Source organism: Loxodonta africana, chromosome 26 (genome assembly GCF_030014295.1).
Source record: "Loxodonta africana isolate mLoxAfr1 chromosome 26, mLoxAfr1.hap2, whole genome shotgun sequence".
NCBI classification, from domain to species: domain Eukaryota; kingdom Metazoa; phylum Chordata; class Mammalia; order Proboscidea; family Elephantidae; genus Loxodonta; species Loxodonta africana.
The window spans coordinates 47,401,933-47,410,140 of record NC_087367.1 but is presented as its reverse complement, the minus strand read 5'-3'; the positions used below and the strand labels follow the sequence as shown (position 1 = coordinate 47,410,140).

Sequence of the window (8,208 nt, the reverse complement as noted above, 5' to 3'; positions counted from 1 at the left end):
ATGGAGGAAGATGAAAAAAAGTAGGCTTTCAAAGTCATTAAGTCACCAACTGGCATTCCCTCCCAGTGTAACATAAAGCACTAAAAAGAAAAAAAAAAAAAAGAAACACCAGAAAAGAAGTGGAACCAGTCAAAAGTTCATCTTAGTTTGTCACAGGTATATTCTTCGATCTTCAAATCTAACTTGACCTTTAAAATAAAGTTCCTTTCTTATTTTGTGCATTAAAGAAATTGTCTTCAGTATTCAAAGGGAGATTGTTAGTACCTACTTGATGGTAGGGATTTTGGAAGAGCAGAATCTAGGAGTGCTTTGAGAACGAAGGCCCTGAAAATCCTTTCCAGTCATTTTATTTAACCAGTGTTAGAGATTACTGTTAATTTGCATTTTGAATGATTCACAGAGTCTGTCTCAGGGGTCCTTTGAAGGTAATTAAGAGTCCATTTTGAAGACATGGATGGAAAGAAATGTAAAGCTTGGTAACATGACCCATGTTCAGCCAGGGAAAAATAGGGATCTGCACTCAGCAATACAAAGCTGAAATGTCGAGTTAAATTTTGAAGATGTCCTTCACTACCCTGAGTACATCCTTGGGATGACTTAAGACTCTACAAATCATATGACCTTGTGGGACATTGAAGTTTATTTCTCTCTAAGGATTATGAATGGTGAAGATTTTTATCAGCTTATTTGATGTTGGTAAATAAATATAATTCATTGGATTTCCATAAATATTTTTGCATAAAAGTTTGAGGTACTGCCACTAATCTTATGGTATTGGATTATGTCCTGCTAGAGTTTCTTTTTGCTAGGTTTTTTTTTTTTTTTCTTGTAGTCCTTGCAGACTGGGTATAGAAGTGTTAATTCTTTGTGATGCTCAAGTAAACTATCTCTTCATACATTTCTTCACAGCTCTTTGTACACTTCTTCAGAGCTTTAATCAATCTCCAGAATGAGTAACTCATGGTGCCATTATTCAGAAAAATGCTAAAATTAAGAGGAAAAACAGATACTTTTTTTTAAAGTTGTGTACATTTAAAAATACTGTGCAATGATGTGTTACTCACTGTATAATAATACTAATTATAAAACAGTAGTAATAATAACCCTTGGTCCCCAAAGCCAGTAAGCTTTTGGAGGAAATTCAATCTTGAGATGGAAATAAAATCTTTTCTATTTGATGAGGATGCCCTTTGAGACTTTAAGTCGTTATGAAAAACTAGTGATTTAATGAACAGTGACCTCTGAAAAGGAAGAATAATGTCACTGAACTAACAGAGTGAATTGAGAGGATGGATTATAATTTAAAGGGAAGTAATTAAAAAAATGTTTTATGAAGTTTGTTTATAAATTTTTTATATCAATATTTTCTTTCCTTTACATATCGTTTGTTTGCGATTTATTCAATAGAGAGAGTTTGGGCAAAACATTATTGGTAAAGGGGAAAATAATTTATCTTGCAAAACATAGACACGAATTCAAGAAACGTTCAAGCTATAATATAGCATAAAATAAAGAACTGCACATGATGGCAATGTCTGGTTCAACAACAAACTCAGCTTCTGTTTGTTTGTTTGTTTATTCGACAAGTGTTTATTTTAAACCTACTATATACTAAGCAGAAAACCCTGGTGGCATAGTGCTTAAGAGGTGTAGCTGCTAACCAAAAGGTCAGTAGTTCGAATCCACCAGGCACTCCTTGGAAACCAGATGGTTGCGATTATTTTGATGATTAGACACTGTCCTAACTCTCAAGAATGCACATAGTAGTGGGGAAATTCACAGATTTCAGCACGGTGCAGATCCATAAGTAGATTTTAGTGGATGAGCAGCTTTAAGCCCAATATCTAATTCCTAATAGATTCCAACTTTGGCTATGCTTCTGTTCTATTGAGATAACATTTTTATTTTATTCGCTCTGTTTTTATTACTGGAAATTGCAGACTATAGTGCATGAAAACCTACTATTACAAGCATAAAACACAATTAGAATACACTTTTCCCATCAAGATTGTCACAGCCTTCCTACACTAATACTTCCCAGGAATAACAGTTACCGGGTAGGTGTACGAGTGATTCCTGGAGACATGAAGGTGTGGAAAATGTGATAAGAAAACAAGGATTTTTCACCCCAGTGGAGCTGCATGTGAGTATTAAGTACAGATTCTAGGTACCCATAACTGGGCAGGGAATGTGAAGAGATGCAATGTATTTTCTATATTCTCCTTTTATTCTTGTGGTCTTGGCAGAGCATCTAAGTCATGAACAGGTTTTTTCTTTTTTTTAGATGTAGCATAAAAACCAAAAACAAAGCTATTGCCTTCGAGTTGATTCGGACTCATAGTGGCCCTACAGCAAAGAGTAGAGCTGCCTTATAGGTTTTCCAGTGAGCAGCTACTAGATTTGAACTGCTGACCTTTTTGTTAGCATCTGAGCTCTTAACCACTGTGCAACCAGGGCCCCAATGTAACTGTAATCTGATTAATAATCAGTTTATTTTTTCCCCTGGAATCAGCCAGTGCTTATTTTCTTGTGGTATTACACTGCCTTATGTGCCATTTCTGCCTTCATAAAGTACTACATTGTACAGTTGTAGGAGGCTACAGATGAAGTCTTAAAAAATCACTTTAATGTAAAATCTTAGCTTCAGAATTAATTGTAGGTCTTAATTTATCAAAGTTTTATTTTGATAAGCTTAATAGCTTAAAAATGAATGAATTACCTTTGAATCCTGAACCCAGCATTTTATTTATGCTCTAGCTAAATTTGGAATTATATACAATTGACTGGAAGTTTGTAAGAGAGAAAAAAATCATCTCTCACTGGTTTTGTAGGTCAATGTCCAAAACTGACTTCACTTCTGTAGGTCATTTAAACTCTTAGTTTCTGTTCCACAGGTTTGGATCATATATTCAACTTCCATGGAATATTACATCATAAACGGCCATGTTTATGAATATGTGCCTTTTTATATATCTTTTTTCTGGAGATATACCTACTCATATAATTTCTGATTTTTGTACCTTTTTATTTCTAGAATTTGATTGAACTCATAAAAGAGAATTGAAGAATCATACAAAGAACATAGAGTTTATTCTACTGGGACTGACAGATAATTCCCAGTTACAGATTGTTATTTTCTTGTTTCTGCTTCTCAGTTACGTGTTGAGCATGATAGGAAACGTAACCATCTTTGCCCTCACTCTGCTGGATTCCCATCTCAAGACCCCAATGTATTTCTTCCTTTGTCATTTCTCTTTCCTGGAAATCTCATTCACAACTGCTTGCATCCCCAGATTCCTAAGCACTACTGTAGCCAGGGAAAAGACCATTTCCTATAATGGTTGTATGTCTCAGTTGTTTTTTTAATATCTTTTTGGGGGTTACAGAGTTTTTCCTTATGGCTGCTATGTCCTATGACTGCCACGTTGCCATCTGCAAACCCTTGCATTATACATCCATCATGAGCAGCAGATATTGTCGCCAGCTTCAACTCTTGGGTAACCTCATTCTTGATCATTTTCCCTCCACTGATTTTCTGTCTTAACTTGGATTTTTGTGCTTCCAATATCATTGACCATTTCATTTGTGACATTTTTCCTGTCTTGCAACTTTCTTGCTCAGACACACATTTACTAGAATTGATTGCTTTTTTAATAGCTCTGATGACAATCATTGTCACATTGTTATTAGTAATCATTTCTTACTCCTATATCATCAAGACAATTCTAAAATTCCCTTCAACTCAACAAAAGAAAAAAGGCTTTTCTACCTGCTCTTCTCACATGATTGTTGTCTCCATCACTTATGGCAGTTGTATATTCATGTACATAAAGCCATCAGCCAATGAAAGAGTTAATTTAAGCAAAGGAGTAGCTGTGCTCAATACTTCACTTGCCCCATTGTTGAACCCAGTCATTTAAAACCAGCTTTCAGGGCCGTATTCAAAAAGATATTTTCTGCTTCAGACAAATAAGGCTATCTACTGAAAAAATTAACATGACAACATTAAGGAAACATTGAAAAAAAATTGATACTTCTAGTTTATGAGATATTTATTATTTAAGGCTTTGGATTATTTAAGCTTACCTAATCGTACTTTTTTAATCGTATCGTACTTTTTTAATCGTATAACTATTAGCACCACTACTACTAATCGTATAAACTTTTTTCCATTCTATGTGTCACAACTTTAACTTTCTCTTTTTCGATATGAAATCTTGCCTTTATAGGAAATATAAAATTGAACTATTTTAACATCAAATGAATGAGAGGTTTGATTGTATTATGGAATATAAATCCTTGGAGAGTATGAACCTGTTTAATAAAGAATGAGTCTGTTTTATTTAGAAACCATGTTCTTGGAAACTGTTAATAAATTTAATTTTTTTATCATAAACTGTGTTTAAAACGTAGCAAGAGAGCATAATCTTCAAAAGAATAATGTAGAGAGTTATCTTGTTTTTTTTTTTTAAGAAATGTCAACTGTCAACAAGAAAGCATAACTTCTTTGAAATGAACCATAAATTTCCTTTGTGTGATATTTAGTATTTAGAGTGGGCATATTTTCAAAGTTGCAGAAAAAATAAAATATGATTTAAAATACAAGTAACTTATTCAACACACAATATTTTCAAGAACACATGAAGCAAGTTTAATCTCTTTGAACATGCTAAAGAATATATCAAATAAATAAGAATATATGATGAGTTTTATGACTTATACTATAATGATAGGTTTTTAATTTTGTACAAGAATACCAAAGTCTTAATCTTTTAATGACTTGTTTAAAGATAAAATTATGTTTCATTTCTTCCAAAATATGTGTATGAAATTATGTTTTTTTAAATCTAAAGTGTCAGTTCTTAAAAAAAAAACATAAATTCCATAAATTTATAATTATCTTATTGAACGTGCAGTATACAATTTTTTTTTTTTTTTTAGTTTGGTACTGATTAAGCCAGTAGCACAAGATTCTTCTCAAGTTGTATCAGTTGGCTATGCCAACAGTTACCATATATTTCTCGAGTTAATGTTCCTGAAAATATTTACCTATTAAACTTAATTGCCAATGGGAAAAGTAAACATGAATAAAAAACCAAACCAAACCTGTTGCCATCGAGTTGATTTCAACTCATAGCGACCCTATAGGACAGGGCAGAACTGCCCCACAGAGTTTCCAAGGAGCGCCTGGTGGATTTGAACCACCAACCTTTTTGTTACTAGCCATAGCACTTAACCACTCTCCTACAGGGTTTCAAACATGAATAGATCAATGAAAATCTATTATTAGGCTATTGGTGGACTCTCTGGTCTTCAGGATAAATTATAAGTTGAAGGCTTTCGGGAAAGGTCACGCAAAGTTAAAAAGATAGATGCAAATTTTGCCTAGAATAACTTGAGGAGATAAACTTGTAGGGTAATGTGCTGGAGAAACTCTCCTTGCTGTTTCGTTATCTATACAGCCTCATTGAATAAGAAATAAAGCAGCATGTTCCGTCCTTCACCTTCACTTCTGTGGCAGAGCTGTTTTTCTAAATGATAGCACCACATTACTTCCTGTCTAACATGCTCTTAAAAGTGACTTTGACAGTTCTCTGAAGGAGAGCTGGGGTCTAAGTTTCTTCTCCCTAAATTTGGGCAGAAACTGGTAAAAACTCTAATCAGTACAGTATCATAGAAGGCATGCCACGTGACTTCAAGCCTAGGCCATAAAAAAGGCTATAACTCCTTTCTAGACCCCTCTATTTGGAGATTTTTACACTTGGAAGCCAGCCGCCATGTTGTGAAAAAGCCCAAACAGCCCTATGGAGAGACCACATGGAGAGTCCCATATAGCAAGAAAGCTAGCCCTCAAACTTACAACCAACATCAACCACCAGATGTGTGAGTGAAAGTATCTTCGGATAACCCAATCCCCTAGTGTTTAAATCTTCATGTGACACTCCAGACATCCTTAAGTAGAGGCAAGCCTTGCTGAACTCTGAATAAATTCCTGACAACAGAATCTCTGAGCCCAGTAAATGGTTGATTTAAGCCACAAAGTATTGAGGTAACTTTTAATGCAGCCCTATTAATCAGCATACTACCAGAATATGATGAGGAACCGATAGTACTGAAGGAAAAAGTCTAAACTACACCAAAGACATTGGCAAAAAAACAAGTCTCCAAGAATTTACTAGAGAGCAATTGAGATGTTTCAAAAAAAGGGTGCAGCACTGAAAGCAATCACTCATCTATGCTAAGAAATTTGAAGACAGCTACCTGGCAAACCAACTGGAAGAGATCCACATTTATGCCTATTCCCAAGGAACATGATCCAACCAAATATGAAAATTATTGCACAATATCATTAATATCACACAGAAGTAAAATTTGCTGAAGATCATTCAAAAGTGGCTGCAGCAGTGTATCCACAGGGAACTGCCAGAAATTCAAGCCAGATCAGAAAAGGACATGGAACCAGGGATATCATTGCTGATGTCAGGTGGATGCTGACTGAAAGCAGAGAATACCAGAAAGATGTTTACCTGTGTTTCATTGACTATGCAAAGGCACGCGACTGTGTGGATAATAACAAATTATGGATAACATTGCAAAGAATGGGAATTCCAGAACACCTCATTGTGCTCATGAGGAACCTGTACATACATCAAGAGGCACTCTTTCGAACAGAACAAGGGGATACTGCGTGCTTTAAAGTCAGGAAAGGAGTGCGTCAGAGTTGTTTCACCATGCTTATTCAATCTCTTTGCTGAGCAAATAATCTGAGAAGCTGGACTATATGAAGAAGAACGGGGCATCAGGATTGGAGGAAGACTCATTAAAACCTGCATTATGGCAAATGACATAACCTTGCTTGCTGAAAGCGAAGAGGACTTGAAGCACTTACTGATGGAGATCAAAGACCACAGCCTTCAGTGTGGATTATACGTCAACATAAAGAAAACAAAAATCCTCACAACTGGATCAATAAGCAACACCATGATAAACACAAAAAAGATTGAAGTTGTCAAGAATTTCATTTTGCTTGGATCCACAATCAAACCCCATGGAACCAGCAGTCAGGAAATCAAAAGTCTCATTGCATTGGGCAAATGTGCTGCAAAAAAACTCTTTAAAGTGTTGAAAAGCAAAGGTGTCACCTTGAAGACTAAGGTGTGCATGGTGTTTTCAGTTGTCTCATATGCATGTGAAAGCTGGACAAAATAAAGAAGATCAAAGGATTGATGGTGTCGGTGAAGAGTATTGAATATATCATGGACTGCCAAAAGAACAAGCAAATCTGTCTTGGAATAGGCAAAGGCATAATGTCCTTAGGAGTAAGGATGGTGAGTGAGACTGTGTCTGACGTACTTCAGACGTGTTATCAGGAGAGATCAGTTCCTGGAGAAGGACATCATGCTTGACAGAGTAGAGAGTCAGCAAAAAAGAGGAAGACCCTAAATGAGATGGATTGACACAGTGACCGCAACAATGGGTTCAAGTATAATAATGCTTGTGAGGACGGCGCAGACTGGGCAGTATTTAGCTCTGTTATATATAGGGTCACTATGAGTCAGAACTGACTTAACGGCGCCTAACAATAGTGTTAATCAGAATAACAGCCAACACTTACCACCTGGCATTTCTCTTTATCTGTTCTGTAGCATCTGCATGTCTGATTATTTTTTAAATGGAATTATACTGGAATATGTTGTTATTAGCTGCTGTTGACTGGGCTCCTACTGATGAAGACCTTATGCATAACATAAAAATGTTGCCTGATCCTATACCACCTTCATGATTGTTGGCATGTTTGAGTCTGTTGCTGTACCTATTGTGTCAATCCATTGAATTGAGGGTTCCCCTCATTTTAACTGACCCTCTACTTTACCAGCCATGATGTCCTTTTCTAGTGATTAGTATTTCCTGATTATGTCCAAAGTAAAAAAGCCAATATCTCTCCATCCTCACTTCCTTAGAAGTGAACATTCTAATTGTATTTCTTCTAAAACTCATTTGTTTTTTTTTTTTGGCAGTTCATGGTATATTCAGTATTCTTTGCAAATACCACAATTTGAATGTATTAATTTTTCTTCGGTCTTCCTTTTTGATTTCCGGCTCTCACATGCATATGTGGCAACTGAAAAGACCGTGAGTTTGGTCAGAGGCACCTTAGTTATCAAAGTGACATCATTGCCTTTTAAAACTTTAAAGAGGTCTTTTGCA

General features: G+C 35.6%; 1 pseudogene; it reads left to right on the top strand.

Moving 5' to 3' along the window:
- On the top strand, positions 1 to 4,062 carry LOC100665448 (olfactory receptor 6C70-like; annotated as a pseudogene).
- Positions 4,063 to 8,208: the final 4,146 nt, after the last annotated feature.